We start from the raw sequence: 24,598 nt of genomic DNA, 5'->3' as shown, positions 1-24,598 counted from the left end.
TTAAATGTGCTTGTATGGACTTGCCTGATTGGGCATGCACTCTAACTACCCTACACTGCACCATAAGAAATAAAAACACTCTAAATAATGACTGCTTCTTCAACTTTGGTCCTGAAATGAAAGATTACAGAGCTGGTGTGAGCTCAATCTATAGCCTGAAACAGACACTACACCTACTCCACATATATATGTGCAGAAAAACAAATGCATGTGTTGTAAGCCATTAAGATTTTATAACTGATTTTGTATAGAATTATTCCAACACAAGTTGACTAATACAGGGGCGGGGTGGGGGGAAGTTTATGCCCCAGACCACTGGACACATAAAAAATGTACTTAGGTGTAAATGCCTGAGTTTTCATGGGAATGGTTTCTGAATTACTCTGAATAAGGAATTTTTCAGAAGATTTCTCTCAAACTGAGCATGATTCAAGTGTTCCATTCTGGTTCTTTCCTCAAGATGCTGTGTGACATTTCTCTTCACCTCAGCCATATGTGTATTGCATGTGAACAAACCTCTGTGTCTACAGGGTGGCTCACTAAGCAGGGAAATTACATTCCAACCCCAAGACCTCCAAGTTGAAAGGGGAATTCACTAGTAATGTCCATTAAAGTAAAGCTTTTTTACTGTTAATCCAGTTCCTGGGTGATTGTTTGAAGTTCTATGATGGAAATCTTCTAATCCTCCAACTTATAGTAGAAACTTTTTTGTTTCCAAAGTATTTTCATATGCTTTTATTATTTTATTACAAAAATATTATAAAATAATCAAGAAAATATTTGTAATATCTCCATTTTTAAAGAACAATGAGGAATCAGACCATACATAAACTGATAAGAAAAGTAACATACTAAGATTTTGCCCAGTGCAAGTTGGGGGAATGCTCCTTAAATAATGAGGAAATAGTTTCTTAATAAAACACTCTGTTGATGAATAAAACTTTAATTTTCAAATGACAGCTTAAGAAAAATATCTCTGAATGAAAAATTTTGCATATTTTTGGTTCTATAAGACTTCAATTTTGTGAGATATCCTTGTTGTTAAAGTATCTTTTGTGGTAGGATGGAGTCTACAAATATTTATTTTATATCTGTGTACTTGTACATACACAGATAATCTTTAGAAGTTTCAAAACTTTTAATAAATGTTTATTATGTATGACCTAAAGAGCTCAGATAAGGTAAGAATAAGTGACTTGTAAATAACTAATGTCAGTAAAGACCCACCTGCTATTACTTAATCATACTCGTATTCTACAGCAAAACAGCCATATAAGGGTCATTACTGAGAAGAATGTCAAATTGGCCGATTTAATGTTACTTAGGGCTTACTTTATCTATATAACTGTCTCAGATAAGAATTGCAAGCTAATAATAATTGCATTAGTGTCAGAAGTGTAGGGGACACCTATGGTTTATTTAGTAGGGAGAGATAGTTTTAATGTTCTAAATTGAGTTTTACTCTCTAAGATAGTTAAAATAGCGTATGTAAAATATTCAAGCATCCATTAATGGTTGATATCTGAGAAATACAATATTGTTTGAAATATTTTAGAGTCTTCCAGTACCGCAGTCCAAACTGCTTATTAAAAGGCATGGGGTTGCTTAAATATACTATTGATACATCTAAATAAAATTGCTATAATTTCATGAAGTAAAACAAGTTATTTTTTTAAAAAAGTAAAACTTTTTTTAAGTTACAGGTCATCAGGACCTTCATAGATTTAAAGAGTTTTCTCCTCTTGGTATCAGGTTGCATTCTCTAAATTCATATATCTAGTGGAAAAATCTACAAAAGTAAATTTGTAATAGCAAGCTTTGAAATAATATATTCCATATATGACCATGGTTCTCAGCTAACACACACACACACACACACACACACACACACAAAATCCATATTTGACACTGAGCCATCAGAAACAATTATGAAACAGTAAAAATTACAGAAAACTCAGAACAAGCTCAAAGCTATTTTTGGAAGTAGAGCTTTTCCACCTAAGTTCCTAATTTTCAAAGATGTTGATTCCCTAGCATATATGCATCACTCTTGTGAACTAAGTAATAAGCACCTTAAAAATATCTGCCATCATCACAACAGTAGTTTGTTCTATTTTAAAACATTTATATATTGAAAACATTGAAAATAGTTTGTTACTACATTTATATTCATAGAAACACAAATGAACATAGAATAGCAGCAAAATATAGATGGATAATATGCAAAAAGGAGACCGTTAGATGAGCGTGATTAATTCATTGTTAGCATGAATCTATGCTAACTAATGTAGCGTGGCAGCAGGTAGGTGTATCTAGAGAGGAGTTGTGGAGCACCTGTGGAGAGAGTTTCTCTTTTCTATTCAGAATGAAAAATTTGGGAATTGATGACAAAGGCAAACTTTGCTCCCATTGCTACATAAGCAAATATGGCTGTAGTTAGAAAGATGAAACGTCAAGATGTCCAAAGGGGCCCATTTTAGGTTTATATCTTTTGTTTGAAGTTCAACTTGTCAAATATTCCAGAACAACTGGTCAAACTGTCTGGAGTATGCCTGGCCGGGAACCACCAAATAACAGGAAAACATAGGGATACTGTGCTTTACAATTCACAAAATTCACAAAGCATTTTACCACACATGATCTCATTTGTTCTTCATAACAATGCAGATATATTGGTAGGTTAAACATTATATTCTGCAAGTTCAAAGGTAAATGCTGAAATGAGAGAATTTAAGTGATTCATACATGGACACACAAATTGTAGTAGCAGATCCAGGACCTAGACCAAAGTTTTCTAATTCTAATTACAGACTCCTTTCTATTACCTCTGCTCTCATAAGAAGGTTGAAAACGTGCATTTCATTAAGATTTAATGTATGTCGGGGCGCCTGGGTGGCGCAGTCGGTTAAGCGTCCGACTTCAGCCAGGTCAAGATCTCGCGGTCTGGGAGTTCGAGCCCCGCGTCAGGCTCTGGGCTGATGGCTCAGAGCCTGGAGCCTGTTTCCGATTCTGTGTCTTCCTCTCTCTCTCTGACCCTCCCCCGTTCACGCTCTGTCTCTCTCTGTCCCAAAAATAAATAAAAAACGTTGAAAAAAATTTTTTTTAAAAATAAAAAAAAAAAAGGGGCGCCTGGGTGGCGCAGTCGGTTAAGCGTCCGACTTCAGCCAGGTCACGATCTCGCGGTCCGTGAGTTCGAGCCCCGCGTCGGGCTCTGTGCTGACAGCTCAGAGCCTGGAGCCTGTTTCAGATTCTGTGTCTCCCTCTCTCTCTGCGCCTCCCCCGTTCATGCTCTGTCTCTCTCTGTCCCAAAAATAAATAAACGCTGAAAAAATTTAAAAAAAAATAAAATAAAAATAAAAAAAAAAGATTTAATGTATGTCATAATTTTATTAAATGTTAAATATGTGAAAATTCTTCTAAATGAATTCAGCCTGGCTAGGAACTTAGTTGCTCTTGAGGCAATCAACATCAGGAAATATCATTTTTTCAAGGTATTATTGGGTTAAAATTCGTATACCATAGGCCTCCTACTTGGGTGATAATTGTGTTAGTGGTATGATAAACCTTTATAAGGGTAGCACAACTTGCAGCATTTTAACATTCTCAGGGAAATGTTCTAAAAGCAAAAATGAATGGGACGAAAGAGAAAGATCTAGGTGTTTCTCTGTAAGTGTGTACATGTGAGTATTTTTTTCCACATATATTATACTTGACATGCCAAATTCCAGTTCAATCTTGGAAATGCAATAAAACAATGATCATTAGAGAAAGCTCTACTCCTACATTCAAGAAACTTATAGTCTAGGTCGGGAGACTGATACTAATCAAATAATAATTTTCTTTTCATGTATTCATTCATTCATTCATTCAGCTAATACTTACGAAACACTTACAAGTGAGAAATTATTCTGTGTACTGGTAATGTAAACATCACAGCTATGAAGTGATGCAACTGGGATGCCACATTTCCTGCAACTGAGGGACACAACTTGATGTGTCTGAATGTAGAGGTCTTGTGAACAATTAACCATCTCACCACCCTTCTTCATCTACCAAGAAAATGACAACTGAAGCTGGAAATTTATTTGAAGTTTATTATTTGGTTCAGAAATACATACAATTTTACATTATTTAATAATATATTTATATTTTATGCCATATGATAATAATACATTACAATATATTGTAATAATATGAAGGTATTAGTTTTCATCACCCTTGCCCCCAATTTAAGTAAAATTGATTCTTGAAAGCAGATGTCTTTCTGAGACTTGTTTGGGAAATGGTAAGCAATTATTTCAGCTGCAGCATTATTTTTAAATATGTTTTTAAAAGTACAGGAACCGTGGCACTGCTGTGGCTCAGTCAGTTCAGCCTCCAACTTTGGCTCAGGTCATGATCTCACGGTTCATGAGTTTGAGTCCCACGTAGGGCTCTGTGCTGACAGCTAAGAGGCTGGAGCCTGCTTGGAATTCTGTGTCTCCCCCTCTCTCTAACCCCTCCTCCACTCATGCTCTGTCTCTGTCTCTCAAAAGTAAATAAATGTCAAAAAATGAATAGAAATTAAAAAGTACAGGAATTAAGACTGGAGATAGAGAATATGAAACTGTTCTGTAGACCCATAAATGTAAAGGCAAAATGATGTTGTATTTGGAGAAGACTTATTGCAATCTTTTTCATACTATTAGAACTATTAACACCTACCTTGTAGAAGAGTGACAAGATGATCTATGTATAGGCTCCTCTCAGAGTATAGAACACATGGTAGGATATCAATAAATATTAAAATATATATAGTCTTGAGTACTTTTGCAATAGCTCAGTTTAGAAGTGATGAGGGGTTCATCACTTATTCTTAATATAAAATTTATGCAAAGTGTGCAACAAATAAAACCTATAGAAAACAGATGTTTCCATCACAATCTGTTGCTTTTCCGAATAATATTTTGAAAACACATTCCTTCAGCCATTATACAGTTCTTAAAATACAACAGATATTAAATGTTTATTTATTTTTGAGAGAGAGAGTAATGGGGGGAGGGGCAGAGAGAGGGAGATAGGATCCAAAGTGGGTTCTGCCCTGACAGCAGAGAGCCCAATGTGGAGCTTGAACTCATGGACCATGAGATTATGACCTAAGCCAAAGTCTGACACTTAACTGACTGAGCCACCCAGGTACCCCCAAAAGAAATTAAATCTGTAAGAAAGCCTAGTAGATGGGATTCTGTTCACAGGACTTGGTACTTGGTGGTTTATGCTTCAGTACGTGTCACACCATCCACCTCCATTCATGCCACCTTGCCCATAGTAACCTCCACTGCCTGACTATCATGGCCATAACCACTCAAACCACCAGGAGTACCAATCCTTCGCTGTAATTGTCCCCCATTTCCACCCTTCCAATGGATCCATAATCTCTCTCATTATCCATTCCATCTCTGCTACAGCACCCATTCCAGAACCTCCCATGCCAGACTAGAATTCAAGAAGAGTTTAATGTATTGGTATTGCATCTATTCTTACCGTTAAACATGGTAGCTACTGCATCCTTATATGTTACAAACTCTACATCTGCTTCTCCTGTTGCTCTGTCACCAGTTCCAATATCAGTATCAACTCATATTGGATTTAGTCATGGGGAAAATTAGCGATGTCATTTTCAGTTGAATTAAAAGGTAATCCTCCCATATGTACAAAATGACCACCGAAAAAACCTGAACTTGCATCACCAGCTCCCCCCCCTAGCCATGCCCATCAATATCAACTCTCAATCTGGCATCAAAGCCATCATTTCCATAGCCATAATTATTATAGCCATAATAGTTACCAAAGCCTCCACAAGTAGGGACACTGGGGGAGAAAAAGACAGGACAGATGTCAGAGATGGAGCAAATATATTATTAACAGAATTCTATTTAGTTAAAAAATACATAGAGCCTAATGTGTGTCAAGCATTGTGCTGAATGCTTTGAAATACAGCCGAGCCCTAATTTTATATAAAACACAAGAAAAAGATAATCCCATAGTTTGGAAACAGTATGACTATGAGAAAGATATTTAAATGAATAAGAATAAAGATGTCAGAAAGTTGGATCTTGATTGCTGGTACAGGTGAAGGAAGACACATCATTTGATTCAACTCTTAATAGGAAACTTGTTTTTGTTTCTAAATAACAAAGTAAAATGCTGCAGTTCTTATTATTTTTGGGAACTATTTGGAAAAATCTTTTCCATCAATGCCTCCCCTCCCTCCAGTTACAGTATGATAACTTTGATGAATACTTGACTTAGAATAAATGACCTCCTTTCATCTCACTGGTAGTTTTACATAGCCAGAAAAAGCTGCCAAAACTTCAAAATGGGAAGTATGAAAATGTGGCTCAAACATCATTATTTCATATAGTATGTGTATATACACATATACATATTTACTAATTTCCCTTCTAACATTTTTAGGATATTGATACTTTACTCTTCATTCGATTTAATATAAGGCTCCAGATTTTATCTTCAATCTGAAATTTTCCTTTCAAAGAGAGATAAGAATTTACATTTTTTAAAGTTTGTTTGTTTATTTAGAGAATGAGCAGGGAAGGGGCAGCGGAGAGGGACGCAGAGGATCCAAAACAGTCTCTGTGCTGACAGCAGAGAGCCTGACATGGGCTCAAACTCACAAACTTTGAGATCATGACCTGAGCTGAAGTCCGACACTTTGACTGACTGAGCTACCCAGGCGCCCTGAGTGAGATAAGTATATGAATGACTTTCCTTTTTGCCAGTCTAGGTGCCCCGATGAATATTGGTTTATAGGTATTCAAGTACTGAAACCTCTCAGAATCGATTGATTTCTCAAAGTTTCTTTCATATAGGAAATCTTTTCCTCTTACCTCTAAAAAGTTATTATTATCAATATTATGGAGACCGACAGAGAGATGAAAGGTATGGGACATTTTCTAAAATAAGGTTTCTGTGGCATGTGTGTGTGTGTGTGTGTGCATGCACGTGTGGTGTGTACACACATGCGTGTGCTCATCCATACCCGTTGGTGGTGGTAAAATATTTTCTTTCCCCTTTACAAATAAAAATGTCTTATTCTAAAGAAGATACATAAACTATCAAATGCAATGTGATGTTTTTGTTAAATAATAAGCAACGGAAGCATACAGAAATAAATATTTCTCATGGAGGTAAAATATATACAACTATAAAATCATAAATATACTGGAGAATTATAATATGAATTTGTAAATTGTATGCAAATAGCTTGAAACCAGATCTATAAAGACATAAATAAAGCAACAAGACTGAAAGGTTTATATGTTGGCTTGTTTATAGAGTAGCACAAACATTTTTCTTTTTTAATTGGCAATTAATTTTCGGCAGCCATCTAGGTACTTTCATGTCAAATTACTTTTCCTACACTAAACAAGATTAGGCATCCAAGCAGCAAAGCACTTACGTGAAAAGTGAGAAACTGACTGTCAAGTAGATATTTTCCACCTATAACCAATTAAAATGTTTCTTTTTTGATGAATGGGTGTTGTAATTTCACATTTTGTATTTTTACCTAAGCACATACCTGTGTAACTTCCCAGTTCACAAAGGCTAAAAAAGATGGGTACTGAGATTTCTTTTATTCCTTTTATTCAATACACCTTCAGAATGAAGCAAGCATTTTTGTGCTGTTTCAAAGACAGAGCTTTCTTATGCTACTGCACACAAAAATATAGCAACAGTTCATGTACGTATATATGTTTAGGGGCATATATGTGTGTATGTGTGTATAAGTGTATCAACACACGTGTTTTTATAAACCTCAAAAAATATTTTAATCAAATGATTTTTAGTCTCTTGGTTCCTTGTAGATTATCATTTCACATTAAAATGTAGAGATGTCTGTATTTAAAAATTAAACCATTGACACATCAGGTAAAAAAGTAATGTATTATTGATAATCTTCAAGTGAATGACATAAAAAGGAAAATATTGATTTTTTGGAAGATGTCTCATTTTTCTTACTTCACAGAAGACTGATGCAGGTTCATGAGCCTATCAATATTATTTGAATTAATGCATATTCCCTGCTATTGATTGCCTTAACAATGATTGTCATAACTGATTTATGGGCACTTATGCCTGTTAAATATTTTAAGAGGTAAATATCAGATTTGTATATATAAGTAGATTGACTTGAATAAACAACAAGGTTGGATGTTAACATTATACCTTTTGATTTAATCCATATTATAATACATTATGCAAGATGTATTTTTAAGATAGCAGCAAAAATTCCAACTAAAGTTGATATTAGATCACATTGTTTACTAGAGTTAAGTGCAGAATTCTCTCTAAGGCTAACAAAGTATTTTCAATTTTGAGGTAGAAATTCTCATGTCATTTGGAAATGTAGCTAATGTATCTATGAGAGAAACTAGGTCTATCAAGCCAAAATATAAAATTTGAGTACCATTGTAATATACTTAAAATTGATTTGTTCTTACTGCTTAGAATAGATCAAGATATAAGATTATATTTCAGCTTTCTATGGTGACTGATACCCAATACTTTCCAAATAAATGAGACAAGTTGTGATGGTGTGAGAGGCAAAAAGAGGGTATATATGTATATATCATCTTATAATTAGTATGAGTATCTTTGACTTCAAATGTGAGATATGATTACTACAGTCACTTACCAAGGACCTGCTTTTTTAAAGATAAGTTTATTGAGGTATCACATATGCATCTTAAATTCATTTGGTTTAAGAGTATAATTAAATGGTTTTTCAAATTGACAGACAAGTATAAAAATTACCACAATCTAATTGTAGAAAATTTTTGTTACCTCAAACAGATACATGGTGCTCACTACGGTCACTTCCTGTTCCTAAACCCAGTCCCAGACAACCACTGATCTACTTACTGTTTCTAAAGATTTACTGTTTCTGGACACTTCACATAAATAAAATCACCCAAAATGTGGTCTTTTGCATCTGGCTTCTTTCATGTAGCATAATAGTTTAGAGGTTGATCCATGTTGTAGTATGTGTCAGCCTTTCATTCATTTTTATTGCCAAATGCAATTCCATTGTATGGATAACCACAACTCTATACATTCACCAGTTGATGGATGCGTTTTTTTCACTTTTTGGCTATTAAAAGTATTTTTGCTATGATCATTCATGCAGAAATCTTACTGTGGACATATGTTTTCATTTCTCTTGCATATTCTAAACATGGGATTGCTTGATTATATGGTAAATTTGTACTTAACTCTTTAAGAAACTGCTAAACTGTCTTCTAAATTGGCTAAGCCATTTAACATTCCTACCTACAATGCATGATGGTTCCAGTTTTGCTACATCCTTGACAATATGTTTTACATTTTCTTTTGATTGTAGCTATCCTAGTAGATGTGAAGTGGTAAATCATTGTGGTTTTGATTTGCATTTCCCTAATGGCTAATGATGTACATCTTTTCCTAAGTTTATTAACCATTGCATATCTTTGGCAAGAAATGAATATTCAAATTCTTTGTCCATTTTAAACTAGATTATCTGTCTCTTTTTTGGTTTTGGTATTATATGTAAGAAATCATTATCTAATCCAAGGTCATAAGGAGTTATTCTTATATTTTCCTATTCCTAAGGGTTTTATAATATTAGCTTTTACATTTAAATCAATGATTCATTTTGAATGATTTTTTTTTTTATGGTGTGAGGTAGGAATCCAAATTCATTCTTCTGCATGTGGATATTGTCTCAGCACCATTTGTTGAAAAGATTATATTCCCCCCTATTGAATTGCCTATTTTCCCCCCATATGCATATCACAGTTTCCTTCTCCTTCTCCTCTTCCTCCTCCTCCTTCTCCTTTTTCTTCTTTTCATTTTTTGCATGTCTCTTAACTTTTTCTTGAAAATTGTGCATTTTAGGTAATATAACAAATCAGAATCTTAACTCTACCTACCCCCTTAGGGTTGATGCTATCATTTATTTGTTTAGTGAATTGGCAAAAATAATTCTATGATGTTTATTGCCATTACAATATGCAGTTGTTTTCTTGTGTTTATCTTTTTACCTGACTAGTAATTGGCCCAGGTCAGCATAAGCTTGTTATTGGTCAACAGGTGTGCTTAAGTTCCCTTGGCCTGCTGGATATTTAGTTTTGCAATTAAATGCATGTGTGTTTGGAGGTTGCTATCATAGTTCAGAGTTTACATTTTTTCCCTCTATCCTCCACCCCTTTTGCTTAGAACTGATAGCATGGATTTTCCTGTATGATTCTATTTTAGAGGATGCAACCTTGGGCATGTACATAGTCTTCCAGACTGCTACAATGGATGTGATTTTATTGTTAAACCTGGCTTCTTAGTAATTATTTCTGAGTCACAGTAGCTTATTGTTTGGCCAATGTTTGCTTAGAGATTGTGCTTAAGCTCCTAGTTCCAGTGAAGCTTTTACTCTTTACTATGGATCTGTGTGTGACTTGGGGAATGTTTTCGTTCCTGTCCCATCTCCTGTTCTAATTGTTCCTCAGTTCATTCAGCCTGTGCACAGCTTTTCTGTACCCAAGGGTTAAATGTGATCCTAGTAGTTCTTCATGGATATCTATTTGCTTGGTTCTCTCTGTTAAAATATGTGATTGCTCTGCCTTTTTTTTTTTTTTTTTTGCTACTGGTAGAGCTATGTGTACCTTTTTTTGCTCTCTGCCAAGATCACCATTGTTTATGACATCTCCCCTTTGTCCTGTAGGCATGGAATTCTTCATGCTCTTTTCTAAACAAAGTCAATTTTCTCAGATAGAACTGTGAAACTCTTTGCTCCTGTGCTGTGTCTTTCCCATTGGGTATAAGCTTTTCATTAACTCACAAGATCTAGGACAGGAACAATGATGCATTTCGACTGGAGTCACACCTTTGCTCTATGACCAAGAACTGTGCAAAGCTGGAGAGTGTTCCTATATAACTGGCTGGAACCAGTTCTTGGAACCTCCACCCTAGAAGCAAGATGGGTTGGGGATCAGGGTTCGGTATTCTGGTCTTGTAATGTCTGGAATAGAGATTTTGCCCTGTGAGTGGGGACTGGGTGTTAGAAGGGAGTCTTGGCCCTCAGGGCTGTGTTGGCCCAAAACATTACTTCAGCCACATGGAGTTGGGGACAATAAGAAATACCAGCTGCCTGCCCATCTCATGTTAATACAGTTGCTTAGATTGGGAACTAGAAGGGGAAGAAGCCCCATAAGATGAAGCTTTTTGAGTGGAATGCAAAGAGTTGTAGCTTAAATGCCAGAGATTCTTAATGTTCTTATTAAAATGTAGTAGATGTTATTGAATGAATGTTTGGTCACCTGTTATATGCTTTCAGAAAAATTTACTTAAAATTGAGTAAAAAGACTTAAAATGTTGATTTTTTGAAAAATAATTTTCTGCAGGGGCGCCTGGGTGGCTCAGTTGGTTAAGCATCTGACTTCAGTTCGGGTCATGATCTCGCAGTCTGTGGGTTAGAGCCCTGCATCAGGCTCTGTGCTGACAGCGTGGGAGCCTAGAGCCTACTTCAGATTCTGTGTCTCCCTCTCTCTCTGCCCCTACCCTGCTCACACTCTGTCTGTGTGACTGTCTCTCTCTCAAAACCAAATAAACTTAAAAAATAAATAAAAAATAAATAAAATAATTTTCTGCATATAAATGGTTGTTTGGTTGCAAAGGGTTTGCTGAGCTTCTGACTCTGCCTTTTCAAAAGAAATCAGTCTCTTAAGGAACTTACTTTTAAAGATAAATATTTTGTTTCTATTTTCAAAAAAATATTCAAAAAATATTCAAAAATAAACATTTTAGGGACTCAAATATATGATAAGCTTTTGTAAATATTACTAAACTCAAATGTTTCTGTCAAAATGAATATTTTGACTAAAAATGCAAAATGGCAACCCTTTACAACATATAATATCATTATCATTCATGTTTTTTTTTTTTCCTTCTGAACAGTCTTTATTTAATTGTTCGTGATAAAGTACTATTTGATATCACCAACACCAAAGTCATTGTTAGCATAAATTTTAATTGATAATTTATAGTCTAATTGCTAATCCCATTCTGCCCTAATTTATAATTCTACCTATGTCATAAATATGAATGGATAGTTTCTAACATATACTATCAAGCATTGGTTCAAGGACTTCCTTTAATTACTTCCATTATTACTGATCCTGTGGTGTAGGTGGGAGAAATTTGGGTAACCCTTTGGATGCTACCACTGTTTTATGTGTCAAAATTGGATTAGAAACTATGCATAATGCAAATAACCATGTAATTATTTTGAATTTACAATGTATTTACTATGTAATTGCATAGTAAGTACCATATAATTACAAGATGATTACATGATTATTTCTGCCTTTTACACAGCTTTAAAAGCAAAAGATTTTGTTGCAATTATTATTGGCATTTATTGGTAAGTGTTACATAGTAGGGAACAAAATATTTATCATGTAATCAACGAAGCAAGCAACTGTTATTGTGTCTTTTCAGTTGCGAAATTATATTTTAAAGGTATTGAAGTGAACCTGAAACTGCTCTAAAAAATAAAGTTTATTAATTAAAAAAAAGTTATTGCACTCAAAGAGTTAGCCATAAGTACAAGGCATAACTTGATATATCTAAGATAGCTGATTATTCTGGATATCGTTCTGTTTACTACAGTTGTGTATTTTTAATTGAAGATCTGAGATTGAGGTTGATTTTTTAAAATATTCCAAGAAAATTTTAATGGGCCAGAGGAGAAACTCCAGAACTAAAGTAAAAATGATACTTACAAATATCCATACTTATAAGAATAAACCATATCATTACTTTTTTTGTTTACCAATACTTTAATTTCCCCAGATTTATTGAGAAATCATTGACATACATCACTGTGTAAGTTTAAGGCATACAGCATGATGGTTTGATTTATATTTATTGTGTAATGCTAACCACAATGGGTTCATCCAACATCCGTCTTCTCATATAGTACAATAAAAAGAAAAGAGGAAAAAAAATTTCCTTGTGATGAGAACTCAGGATTTACTCTCTTATCAAGTTTGCTATATATCACACAACTGTGTTAGGTATGGTCATCGTGCTGTACGTCATATCCCTACTATGTATTTATCTTGTATCTGGCAGTTTATATCTTGACCACCTTCTTACAATTCCCCCTCACCCCACCCTTTTCCTTTGGTAACCACAAGTGTGATCTCTTTTACTATGAGTTTGAGGGTCTTTGTTTTGTTTTGTTTTGGGGGATTTTTTTAGATTCCGCATATAACTGAGATCATACAAGTTGTTGCAAATGATAGGATTTTCTCATTTTTTATGGCTGAGTAATACTCCTTCATATATATACCACAACTTCTTCATTCATCCACTAATGGACACTTAGTCTGTTTCTGTATCTTGGCTATGGCAAATAATGGACATGGGGGTACAGATATCTTTTTGAGTTGGTGTTTCGAATTAGTGTTTTTAAGTTAGTGTTCTTCATGTGTTTGTGAATTTTCCAGTTTTCTTCTTGCTGTTGATTTCTACTTTCATGCCATTGTGGTCAGAGAAGATACTTGGTATGATTTGGATAGGCCAGGCTGTGCACCAGATCCCCTGGCCAGGTGAGCCCCTGGTTTGCTCTGCAAATGAGGGAAGCCACAGGCTATGCTCTCTGTTTAAGTGTCACTCTATTTAGGGCTTTTGAATAGGCCATGGGAGCTTCTCATGTGCCCTGGTGAGGTTCCCTGGCTGTACACACTAAAGTCTGTATTCTGTGGTGAGTGGGGCTATGAATTAGATTCTCTGCCTGGGCTCAGGGGGAGAAGGAGCTCTAAAGCTGGGAAAGCTCTTTGTTTGCTGCTTTAACTCAAGCTGACCCATACCCCAAGTTTCTGGCTGAACAAGGTCACTACCTTTGCTTTGCATGCTATAGCCTCTGCCTGCCCTCCTCAGGGCTCACTGCACCATGCAGAGAGACACTGCTGGGCCACACAGATCCCAGGAGTTGCTGCCAGCCCTTCTGGTCAAATGGGCTGGAAAGACACATTCCATGCTGGGCGGGGCTATATTTCAGCAACTTTGCCTGGGCAGGAAGGGGAGAGGCTGTTCCAGGTTACTTTTATTTTCCAAAACAGGCTTTCTGTGTGGGAGACGCTGGAACCTACCCTCAGCCTTGGCTCTGAATTAATCCTCCTGACTGTGTATATCATGGGGCTTCCTCATGTCTGATATTGGCTTTGCTTCAGAGGTAACTGCTCTGACTACCCACCTCTTGGCTGGAGCACCCCAGGACCATGTAGTTTCTAGTACTTATCACTAGTCCTTCTGGTCAGATGGGGCCAGAAGACATTCTCCACAGAGGGTAAGGCTGTGGTTCTGCTCCTTGCCTGGGAGTAGACAAACCTAGTTCTAGGGACCAGCAAAACTCCTCGTTTGAAGATTCAAATATGGCAGATCTGCACCTGACCAAATCCTGTGGTCACAGTGTGCCACCAACTTGCTTCTGTGGATGAGCAAAGCCAAGATCCATATGCTGGTTGTTGCAAGCAACAAATTAGGTAGGTTGTTACCTACCCCCTTTATTTGTCACAGTCAGATTCCCAGTGGTTTAGTTCCATAGATTTCCCTGCACTTCCTGTGATATGAGATCAGAGGAAGGGCTGGGGTAGGTGTTGTCTCCATAGGTTCTTTTTCCCCACTGGAGGAACCAGAGACTCTGAGGAGTCTTCTCTGCATGGTGCTGCACTGACCTGAGGGAGGGGCAATGTGGCCCATGGGTAGCCATGTCCATTACCCTTCTAATGTTGTCTGTCTTGGTAACCATGGTACAGGGGGTGCTTCAACTTCACTCCATGTTCTGGGATTCTCTCAGTGGCATCTTGTTGTGGAATAGTTGTTGGATGTTCTTGTGAGGAGACAACCTATTTTGCCATCTTAATGAGGTTACTCACCCATACCTTTTTTAACTTTATAAAAATAAGCATTTTATTTTAGAGCAATATTAGAGTTACAGGAAAATAATACAGTTGGTACAGAGTTTCCACATGCCCTACACACCCAATTTCTGTTATTATTAACATCTTGCATCGATATGGTATACCTCTTGGTTGTGACAGTTTCTCAGACTTTCCTAGTTTCTGATGACCTTGAAGAATATTTGACTTTTGAAGAATATTGGTAAAGTATTTATAGAATATCTCTCAATTGGGTTTTGTTGAATGCTTTTCTTGGGATTGATTATGTGTTTTGGGGAAAGAGAACAAGGACAATGGAGATTATATTAGCATACTGAGGTGCTAATAAGATTAGATTATATTAAGAATACATAAAATAAGTATGATTTATAACTATTATTATTAACCTTGATTGCCTGGGTAACGCAGTATTTCTCTGAGTTCTTAACTGTGAAGTCATTCTTTCTTCCCTCTTTCTATGCTATACTCTTGAAAGGATGTCAATGTTTGCATCCCACACATAAGAATAAGGAAGTTATAGTCAATCTCCTTGAGGGCAGAATATCTGCATAAATTATTTGGAATTCTTCTGTACAGTAGGTATATCTATTTTCCCCGCTTATTTACTCAATCATTTATTTGTACCATTATGACCTCATGGACAGATATTTTTTACTTTAAGTTCTAATCTAAAACTATATGATGTTGCTCAAATTGTTTCATTTTTGGCCATTTGATGCTTTTTCTGTTGGCTCCTATGTCCCTTAGACATCCTGGGTATTGTGAAATTTTTTTGAGCAATTATTATAAAGCACTATGTGCACTTGAATGAAGGTTTTTGTGTGGACATGTTATCAGATCTGCTGAGTAAATATCTAGAAGTGTGATTGCTGGAGTGTGTGGTAAGACTTTGATTAGTTTTATAGGAAACTGAGAATCTGTCTTCCAAAGTGGTTCTACCATTGTGTTCTCACCAGTGATAAAAGAGAGTTCCTTCTGCTTCATATGGTTGTCAACAATTGAAACTGCAGATTTTTGGATTTAGTCATTGAAATAAGTATACAGTAGTATCTCATTGTTGCCTTAATTTGCAATTATATGATAAACCATATTTAACATATTTTCAAATACTTACTTGCCATCTACATATCTTCTTTGGTGAGGCACCTGTTAGATCTGTTGCCTATTTTTCAATTGAATTGTTTACTTTTTTATCGTTGAGTTTCAGAGTTCATTATATAATTTATATATATATATATCATTCTTTATAAAATATGTGATTTTGAAATATTTTTTCATAGTCTGTGATTATATTGTGTTTCTCTTAATAGTCTCTTTTGATGAGAAGAAGCATTTAATGTAAACAAAGTTTATTGATCAATATTTTGTTTCATGGATTGCGCTTTCTGTGTTATGTCTGTTTTAGTTGACTAGGGATGTTGTTATAATATACCACAACCTGAGCAGCTTAAACAACAGAAATGTATCCTCTCATAGTTCTGGAGGCTGGAATTCCAAGATTAAGGTGTCATTAGGGCCATGCTTTCCCTGAAAGTATCAGGGAGGCGTCTGTCCAAAGTTTTTATCCTAGCTGCAGGTGTTCTTTGGTTTGTGGCAGCTTAATTCCAATTTTTATTTCAAGCATTCCCTCTGTGTCCAGACTCCCTCTTTATATAAGGACACCAATCATATCAGATTAGAGGCCTCTCTTATCACAGTGAGGTCTCGTCTTGTCTTAACTAATTGCATTTCTGCCATCCTATTTCCAAATAAGGCCATATTAGGAGGTACTAAGAGTTGGGACTTCAACATACATATTTTAGGGGACCCAGTTTAACCCATAATAGCCACTAAAACTCACCACCAAACTCATGGTCACATAGATGTTCTCCTATGCTCTCTTTCAGATGTTCAGTAGAATTGCATTTTACATTTAGGTCTGTGATCCATTTTGGGTAATTTTTTTGAAAGTTGTAAGATTAGTGTCTAGGTTTATTTATTTATTTATTTATTTATTTATTTATTTTTTGCATATGGAGTTGTAGTTGTTACATTACCACTTGGTGAAAATATTAGGCTTCCTTCATTGAATTGCCTTTGATCCTTTGCCAAATACTAATTGACTATACTTGTATGAGCATTTTTCTGGGCCCTCTCTTCTGTTCCATTGATCTATATATCTACTGTTTCACCAATACCATGCGGTCTTAACTACTACACCTTTGAAATAAGTTTTGAAATCAACTTGTGTAAGTCCTCTAACTTTTTTTGCCCTTCACTATTGTGTTAGCTATTCTACTTCTTTTGCTTTTCAATATGAACTGTAGAATGAGATAAATTTTCTCAAAAACATGACAGCATTTCTTGAAAATTCGAGCAATCATAGCTAAAAGAACAAAATATTGGCCTTTGTCTCTATCTATGGCTAACATAGCTTCTTGTCAGAGCGACTCAGTTATTGGACATAGAAACTTCTGCCTTCTAAGAGAACAAGGCAGGAGTGACTTCCGTAGCCCTCAGTTAATGCCTCAGATATGAAAGCATGGAGAGGAAATTCGTGTGCGACTTTATAGTGCAGATCTGCTTCTGCTGACATAGGCTGCATTGTTAATTGAAATATTACCCTTTTCTGTTGCTGATACATGCTACTGGCTCACACCTAGAGAAGCTTGAAAACCTAGGCAGTGCATTTCAATATTACTGAACATACAAATCACCAAAGGATATTATTGAAATTTACATTGTGATTCAATGTCTGGTTTGGGCCATGATTTTGTGTATCTAACAAGCTCTTAAGTGATGTTGCTGGTTCTACTGACTAGACTTTGAGCAGCAGAGAGCTAGAGAGGTTTTTCCTCAAACTTCGGCATGCACAAAATGACTTAGGCTGTTTGTTAACATACAGATTATTGGGCTTCATCCGCAGAATTTCTGATCCAGTGGAATTGCCAATCCAGTGGAAGGCTCTTCTGGTAGGCAGGTTACTATCACTGGTTCTGCTGCCAGTTTTAGTCTGGCCCAATATCTAATCAATGCCAGGCTTTCCTCTGAGAAGGGCATGGGGTGCAGCTAGAACAGTGTAGGCTCACTTATAATCCCTTTCTGCTGTTTTCTCACGATCCAACTGTGTAATTTCTGGTCAGTGATTCCAGGTTTTAAATAATTTGTAAGTGTTCAGTTTCTTTTTTTTTTTTTTTTTTAAATTTTTTTTTTCAACGTTTATTTATTTTTGGGACAGAGAGAGACAGAGCATGAACAGGCGAGGGGCAGAGAGAGAGGGAGACACAGAATCGGAAACAGGCTCCAGGCTCTGAGCCATCAGCCCAGAGCCTGACGCGGGGCTCGAACTCGCGGACCGCGAGATCGTGACCTGGCTGAAGTCGGACGCTTAACCGACTGCGCCACCCAGGCGCCCCAATAAGTAAGTGTTCAGTTTCTATACAACTTTATCGTCCGCTAAGAATTTAAAAATCACATTCTCTGTTCAGCTGTTAATGCTGGGATCCATATTTAGTTTTATAAGCTACTCCCTGTTTTTAGTTTTGTTTTGAGTTTTTGACTCATGAATTTTATTTCTGTTTGTCGATAAGAAATGTAAAAGTGGAATGTTAATAAGTTTCAGTTTAGTTCTCTAATGTCAAGAATTTAAAAATTAAAAAAATGGATTGGTTAAAAAAAAATCTAAAAAATGACCTAAAAACCACATGTGAAAAGATTGATCCCGAATTCTAACCTACAACTACTCCAAAATGGAGAAGTACCAGGATCCCAGCCCATTTGACAGGTTGGAGAAAAAAAAAAAATGTTTTTCTCCCTACACCTCGCCGCTTATTGACTCAGCTATTGGCTACATGATGGAAAGGCTGATCTGCATGTATTTTGAGGGAATTCACACTTACTGGCAGTGCCGATGGTTGTAATTAAAATGTTTCAGCTACTAACAAAGATGATTTTATGTTAGCTTTTTTACCTACATAGACTGTAATATCATTCCTATAAATAGCATTATTTTAACTAATATATAAATAAAATTTCATCCATAATGAAAATATGAGGCCGAAATCGTCACTCATACATTCTATTGTAACTACATATTTCTAAGAATACTAAAAAATATAGACAAAGATAGGTAAGTAAAGTTGACTGGCTGTTTAAGGGGTCTCAGTGGTTTAAAGGAGAAAAACCAAGCCACAAAATCAGAATAGTTTACTCACATGACATTAATATAATTGAAGAAACCAGACAGAATTTATCATTTTTTGATACAAATTTCTGTGATGATTCAAAAAACTATTGCAGAGTGCCTGCGTGGCTCAGTCAGTTAAGTGTCTGAGTTCAACTCAGGTCATGGTCTCATAGTTAGTGGGTTCGAGCCTGTGTCCGGGTCTGCGCTGACACCTCAGAGACTGGAGCCTGCTTCGGATTCTGTGTGTCCCTCTCTCTTTGCCCCTCCCCTGCTTGTGTGCTCTTTCTCTCTCAAAAATAAATAAATAAACATTAAAAATGTACTTAAAACTGTAATGTGCGATGAGACAATTAGATAACATTTTCTGGAAATAATAATAACAAGCCCACGGAATGACTTGTGAAATGTAAATAAATCAAGAGGAAAAAAACAACAACAGAATAAAATAGACTCCATCTTGTGGGAAATGGCTGTAATCTTCCCCAGCTGCTAATGGCTACTCAAACAGTTGCTGAGTCTTAATGCCTGAACTCTTCTCTTTCTCCCACATTTTGCACTTAATTATTCAGCAAATCCACTTGGTCCTGCCTTCCATTTACATACTGAACTTAATCACCCCCACCATCCCTGCTGCTAATACACTAGTCCAGACAACATTTTTCTTTTACTTGGGTATTAACATACCTGCTTAAATGCCCCCTTTGTTTTCCTTATGTGCCCAGCAGAGTATCCTCAACATTGGCTCAGAGTGATCCATATCAGGCAGATCATATCACTGCTCTTTTCAAAGTACTTTAGTGGCTTTTTACCACTTGACATAAACTCATTTCTTACTCATCCTCCAAAGCAGCCCACACCCTGGCCCCTGGTAGTAATCTTCCCACCACCCCTTCACCCTTCTCCCCTTGCTCATTCCAGTCTTCACACCTGCTGGTCATGCCCCTGGCTCAAGGTCTTTGTTGTTTCCTTTGCCTGCTTCTCCAGAAATCTGAAAGCGTTGCTCCCCCACCTACTTCAGCCTTTGATCAAATGTCATCTTCACAATCAGACCTTTCTTGACTGCCCTAAAGTAGTAACTGCTTCTCTTCTCCCACTTCCTCTTCTTCCCTACTTTATATTTCTCCAGAGCACTTATTATTATCTGACATAAAACATATTTTTCTGATTTGTTGTTTGTAGTATCCTATAACATAAGCTGTAAGAAAGTATTTTTTGGGGGGGTGGAGACTTTATCATTCATTGCTGTATACCTCATACTTAACAAAGTGCTTAATAATTTAAAACAAAAATACAAACAATTGAAAACTAACAGTGAAAATTAAAAAAAAATGTGAAAGACAAATCCAGAGGATCTTATAACTGAATAATAGAAGTTCAATGGAAAAGAAAACAAGGTAGGTGAAGAAAAAATAGTCAAAATAGAGAATGCCTTCCTAAAATAATTTTTAGGTTACAAGTGCACAGAAAATGACTGGGTAGAATAAATAAGTGTATAGACTGTAGCAATAAAGATAAGTCTGGAAACTTGTCAGACATAACAGGTTACCAGCCAAGAATGAGAACCAGGCTGCCATTTTTTTCAAAACTAAAATTTAAAAACATGTAACAGCGCTTATGAACTTATACTAGAAACAGTGGTGTTTGTGAAGGAAACAAAAAGCAACTCATGGACCCCCTGTTTGTGATGGAGATTGTTAGCTTCTACTATAGTATTAGGTTTGTATCTGGCCCAATGTCTGCTCAGCCACAACATACTTCCCCATCACTTCCCCAGGTTAGCTGAGGCCACATAACTAAGTTTTTGTTTTTGTTTTTTTTGTAAGTTTATTTATTTTGAGAGTTAAAGAGAGAGTGTGAGTGGAGGAGGGGCAGAGAGAGAGAGGGAGTAAGAGAATCCAAAGTAGGCATCGTGCTGTCAGCACAGAGCCTGATTTAGGGCTTGAACTCAAGAACTTGGAAAACATGACCTGAGTTGAAATCAAGAGTTGGATGCGGGGGAACCTGGGTGGCTCAGTTGGTTAGGCATCCGACTTCAGCTCAGGTCATAATCTCCCTGTTTCAGAGTTCAAGCACCGCCTAGGGCTCTATGCTGACAGTTCAGAGCTGGAGCCTGTTTCAGATTCTGTGTCTCCCTCTCTCTCTGCCCCTCTCTCTCTCCCACTCATGCTCTGTCTCTCGAAAGAAAGAAAGGAAAGAAAGAAAGAAACACAGGAAAGAAAGAAAGAAACACTAAAACAACCAGACCAAAAAAGAGTCAGGTGCTTAACTGACTGAGCCATCTAGGTGCCCGTGTTTAAGTTCTTGACAGTGAGTTAGGAACAGATGTGATTATGTACTGGCCTGTGGCCTGAGACATTTGGATGTGCTTTGTTCACTATACCTCTTTCCTTCCCCAGTTTCTACTACCTAGAAAACTCAGTGCCCAGGTGAGTTTAAAGGAAACCTAGGTCTCTCATCAACTCTGAGGAGCAGAGTTGCTTTATACATCCAGATTGTTCACATCAGTGCAAGAAAGAAGAAACCTTCCCCCAAATGAAGAATTCTTATTTCTTAGCTCAGTGGGCAGATGCAGCGCCAGGCAAAGTGGAGGAATAAATTACAGTAAAAGCTTGGATTGGAAATGACTTGTTCTGTGAGTGTTCCACAAAATGAACAAATATTACTAATAAATTTTAACTTGATATACGAGTGATGGCTTGCAATAGAGTAGTACATGATTCCGAATGTCACATAATCACATCTGAGACAATGGTTCCTCTCTCTCTCTCTCTCTCTCTCTCTCGCTCTCTATGGGATTATGGTTGATCATCTCCCATGCTCGGATGCTTGGTCTCAGCCCTCAGTGTTTGGCAGAAATCATTGATTTTTCAGAATGTTTGAAGGTGCCCACAACTGGCACTAGTGGGTTTTTTTGGCATTTCAAAGCATCTATGGACATTCCTTTGCTTTTCCATTCAAGAGTAAGCTTAGGAATGCTTTGGTTCATCCTAGGTCTGGCTGCAGATATAGATCCTTTCCTCTGCCTTATTGCCAGTTACATTAAATACTGTGTATGACAAGAGTTTATTAATACTGTACTGTAGTCAGTATCCGTGTGAGCATATACAATGGCAGAAGATTCCATTCAGCCAGTAGATAGCAGTGATTCTGTTAGTGATAGTGAAAGTCGCCCTACACAGTAACCCTCCTCTCTTGTCTCCCTCACACCAGCCATGAAAGTTTTCAAAGGAAAGTGCAGGTTAATTTGTTTATTTTTCTTTATATTTTATATTTTCTTTATTATTTTGTATTATATTACAGTGTTGTAATCATTTTTATATGAATATTTTTGGGTGGTGGAATGAATCATCGAAGTTTCCATTATCTTATGTGGAAAATCATTTTAATATACAAGTGCTTTGGATTACAAGCATGTTTCCAGGGCAAATTGTGCTTGTAAACTAAGGTTTTAATGTACACACATGGATGTATATTTAGGTATATTTTTGAAATTGAAGGAGAGAGAAATAAAAGTTTTCATTTTTTAGTCACTGAATTTTGAGTCTTTCCATTATAAATTACAGCCTTCATCCAAAACAATTCACTACTACCCATTTGCCTTTTCTCTAAAGATTATTTAATTAAATATTTTATAGGAGGAAAGAGTCACTTTTACTTCTTAATATATCTCTCTAATGTTGAAATGAAGTGTGAGTTATTTTTACCGTTTTTTTCCTAATAAAAATATGGATTGTAGAAGAAACTAAAAAATCCATAATTCAGTATAGGTTGATGTGTCAAATAATTTAGCTGAATTGGTTATTAAGAAAAGAGTCTATATCTATATCTATATCTATATCTATATCTATATCTATATCTATATTTCTCATCATATAAGGCTTAATTCAAATATTTCCTTCTCCCATAGAATTCTGTTCATATTTCATTATAACTTGTGTAGCACATGATTTTATGAGAATCTAAATGTTACCTTCTCCTTCAAAATTGTGAAAACCTTAAAGACAAGAAATTCATCCTCTGCTGTTACTTATGAAGAAATACTATTCATACTGTTATCAAATAAGAGATGGACTTGATCAGACACCATAAAAATAAAGTGAAACCAGTAAGGTAAAGTGTAGATGGAAAATGCAAATTCTTATATTTGGGTTCAAAATAGCAATTTTATAAGGGGAAGATGAGAAAGGCCCAGCTTAACCACAGTTCATATAAAATGGCTTAGGAGATTTTGTTAACTACATAGTCTGTGAGTCAACAATGTAACATGGCTGCCAAAATAAGCAATAAGCACAATGAAAATGTTTCACTTTGCCAGGCTCAATAAACATTATTTTGCTGTTCTGATGGCCTCTAATTAGGATAATTAAGAACTCAAGTGTCAACATTGGCCCCATCTACTAATTTCCTGATTGTTCATGGACTTTCGCCACTCCACATTTTGTTGCTCTGCATTCAACCACTCTGCTGTTTTTGTACCGCCTAAGAAAGGCCCATCACTCACCCTTAGCTGCTCTGATGCTCATGTTAGACAATTTTCATGAATGTCTACAGGGATGATGTGCTAAGGTATGCAGTCACAGAACTAGCAAGAGGTATTAGGCAATTGCTTTAATCTCAGTTGTATCTTCGGCCAAACGGTAGTTTTAAGACTTTCTGATCGACACTAAATTTGATATTATAAATAGGAAGTATTCATTAAGACAGTCTGCAGTAAGGTTGTTACACAGAGTTTCATGGAAAGATAAAAAACTGAAAAATCTTGGAGAAATTCCTTAAAATTACATTTTGAAAGGCAAATGAGAGAGATGTGCCAGCCTGTGGTATTCAGGCACAGGAAATTTGAACACTTACGTAGGTATATCAAGAGTGACAGTATGGCTAATGTCTAGTCACTGGTTATTCAGATTGCATAATGGCATTCAATTGATAAATCACTTTGCTATTTTAAGAAGAGTATTTCATTATGGTATTAACACAATCCTTTATTATAAAGATAGAGGATAACTCCTTCAACTTTCTTTGTCCTCAAATTATAGGTAAATGTCTTATCTCAAATCAGGGTGAAGAATGTCTCATCTGCCTGAGGTTCAATTTGTGTATGTTTCTCTCACCCAAGTCCATATACTACTTGTTTTCCCATCATTAAAAACACAAGTCCTTTATTTTCCCTTATCTATTGCCACCATTCCAGATGTAAATATCTTAGATCAAGTTTCTGAAAAGCAAAGTCTGACACAGAGGTCTGAGTGCACATAAGTTATTAATGAAGGACTTTTCAAGAAAAACTTAAGGGAATAGAAGAAGATAGGAAACGGAGAAATGCAACGCAAAAAATGTGAGTTCAGGTCAAGCCTAGTCTTCAGCTGGCTTACATAAACTGCTCTGCTGCCTTGTTCACATTCAAGGCGAGATGATTGGCATTTAAAACCCTATATCA

The 24,598-nt window shown here is 36.2% G+C and overlaps 1 pseudogene; it reads right to left on the bottom strand.

Annotated features, from left to right (window-relative positions):
- Positions 1 to 5,259: 5,259 nt before the first annotated feature.
- Positions 5,260 to 20,099, bottom strand: LOC115508249 (annotated as a pseudogene).
- Positions 20,100 to 24,598: the final 4,499 nt, after the last annotated feature.

This window comes from Lynx canadensis, chromosome A1 (assembly GCF_007474595.2).
Source record: "Lynx canadensis isolate LIC74 chromosome A1, mLynCan4.pri.v2, whole genome shotgun sequence".
In the NCBI taxonomy this organism is placed as follows: Eukaryota; Metazoa; Chordata; class Mammalia; order Carnivora; family Felidae; genus Lynx; species Lynx canadensis.
This window is presented reverse-complemented; position numbering and strand designations above follow the sequence as displayed.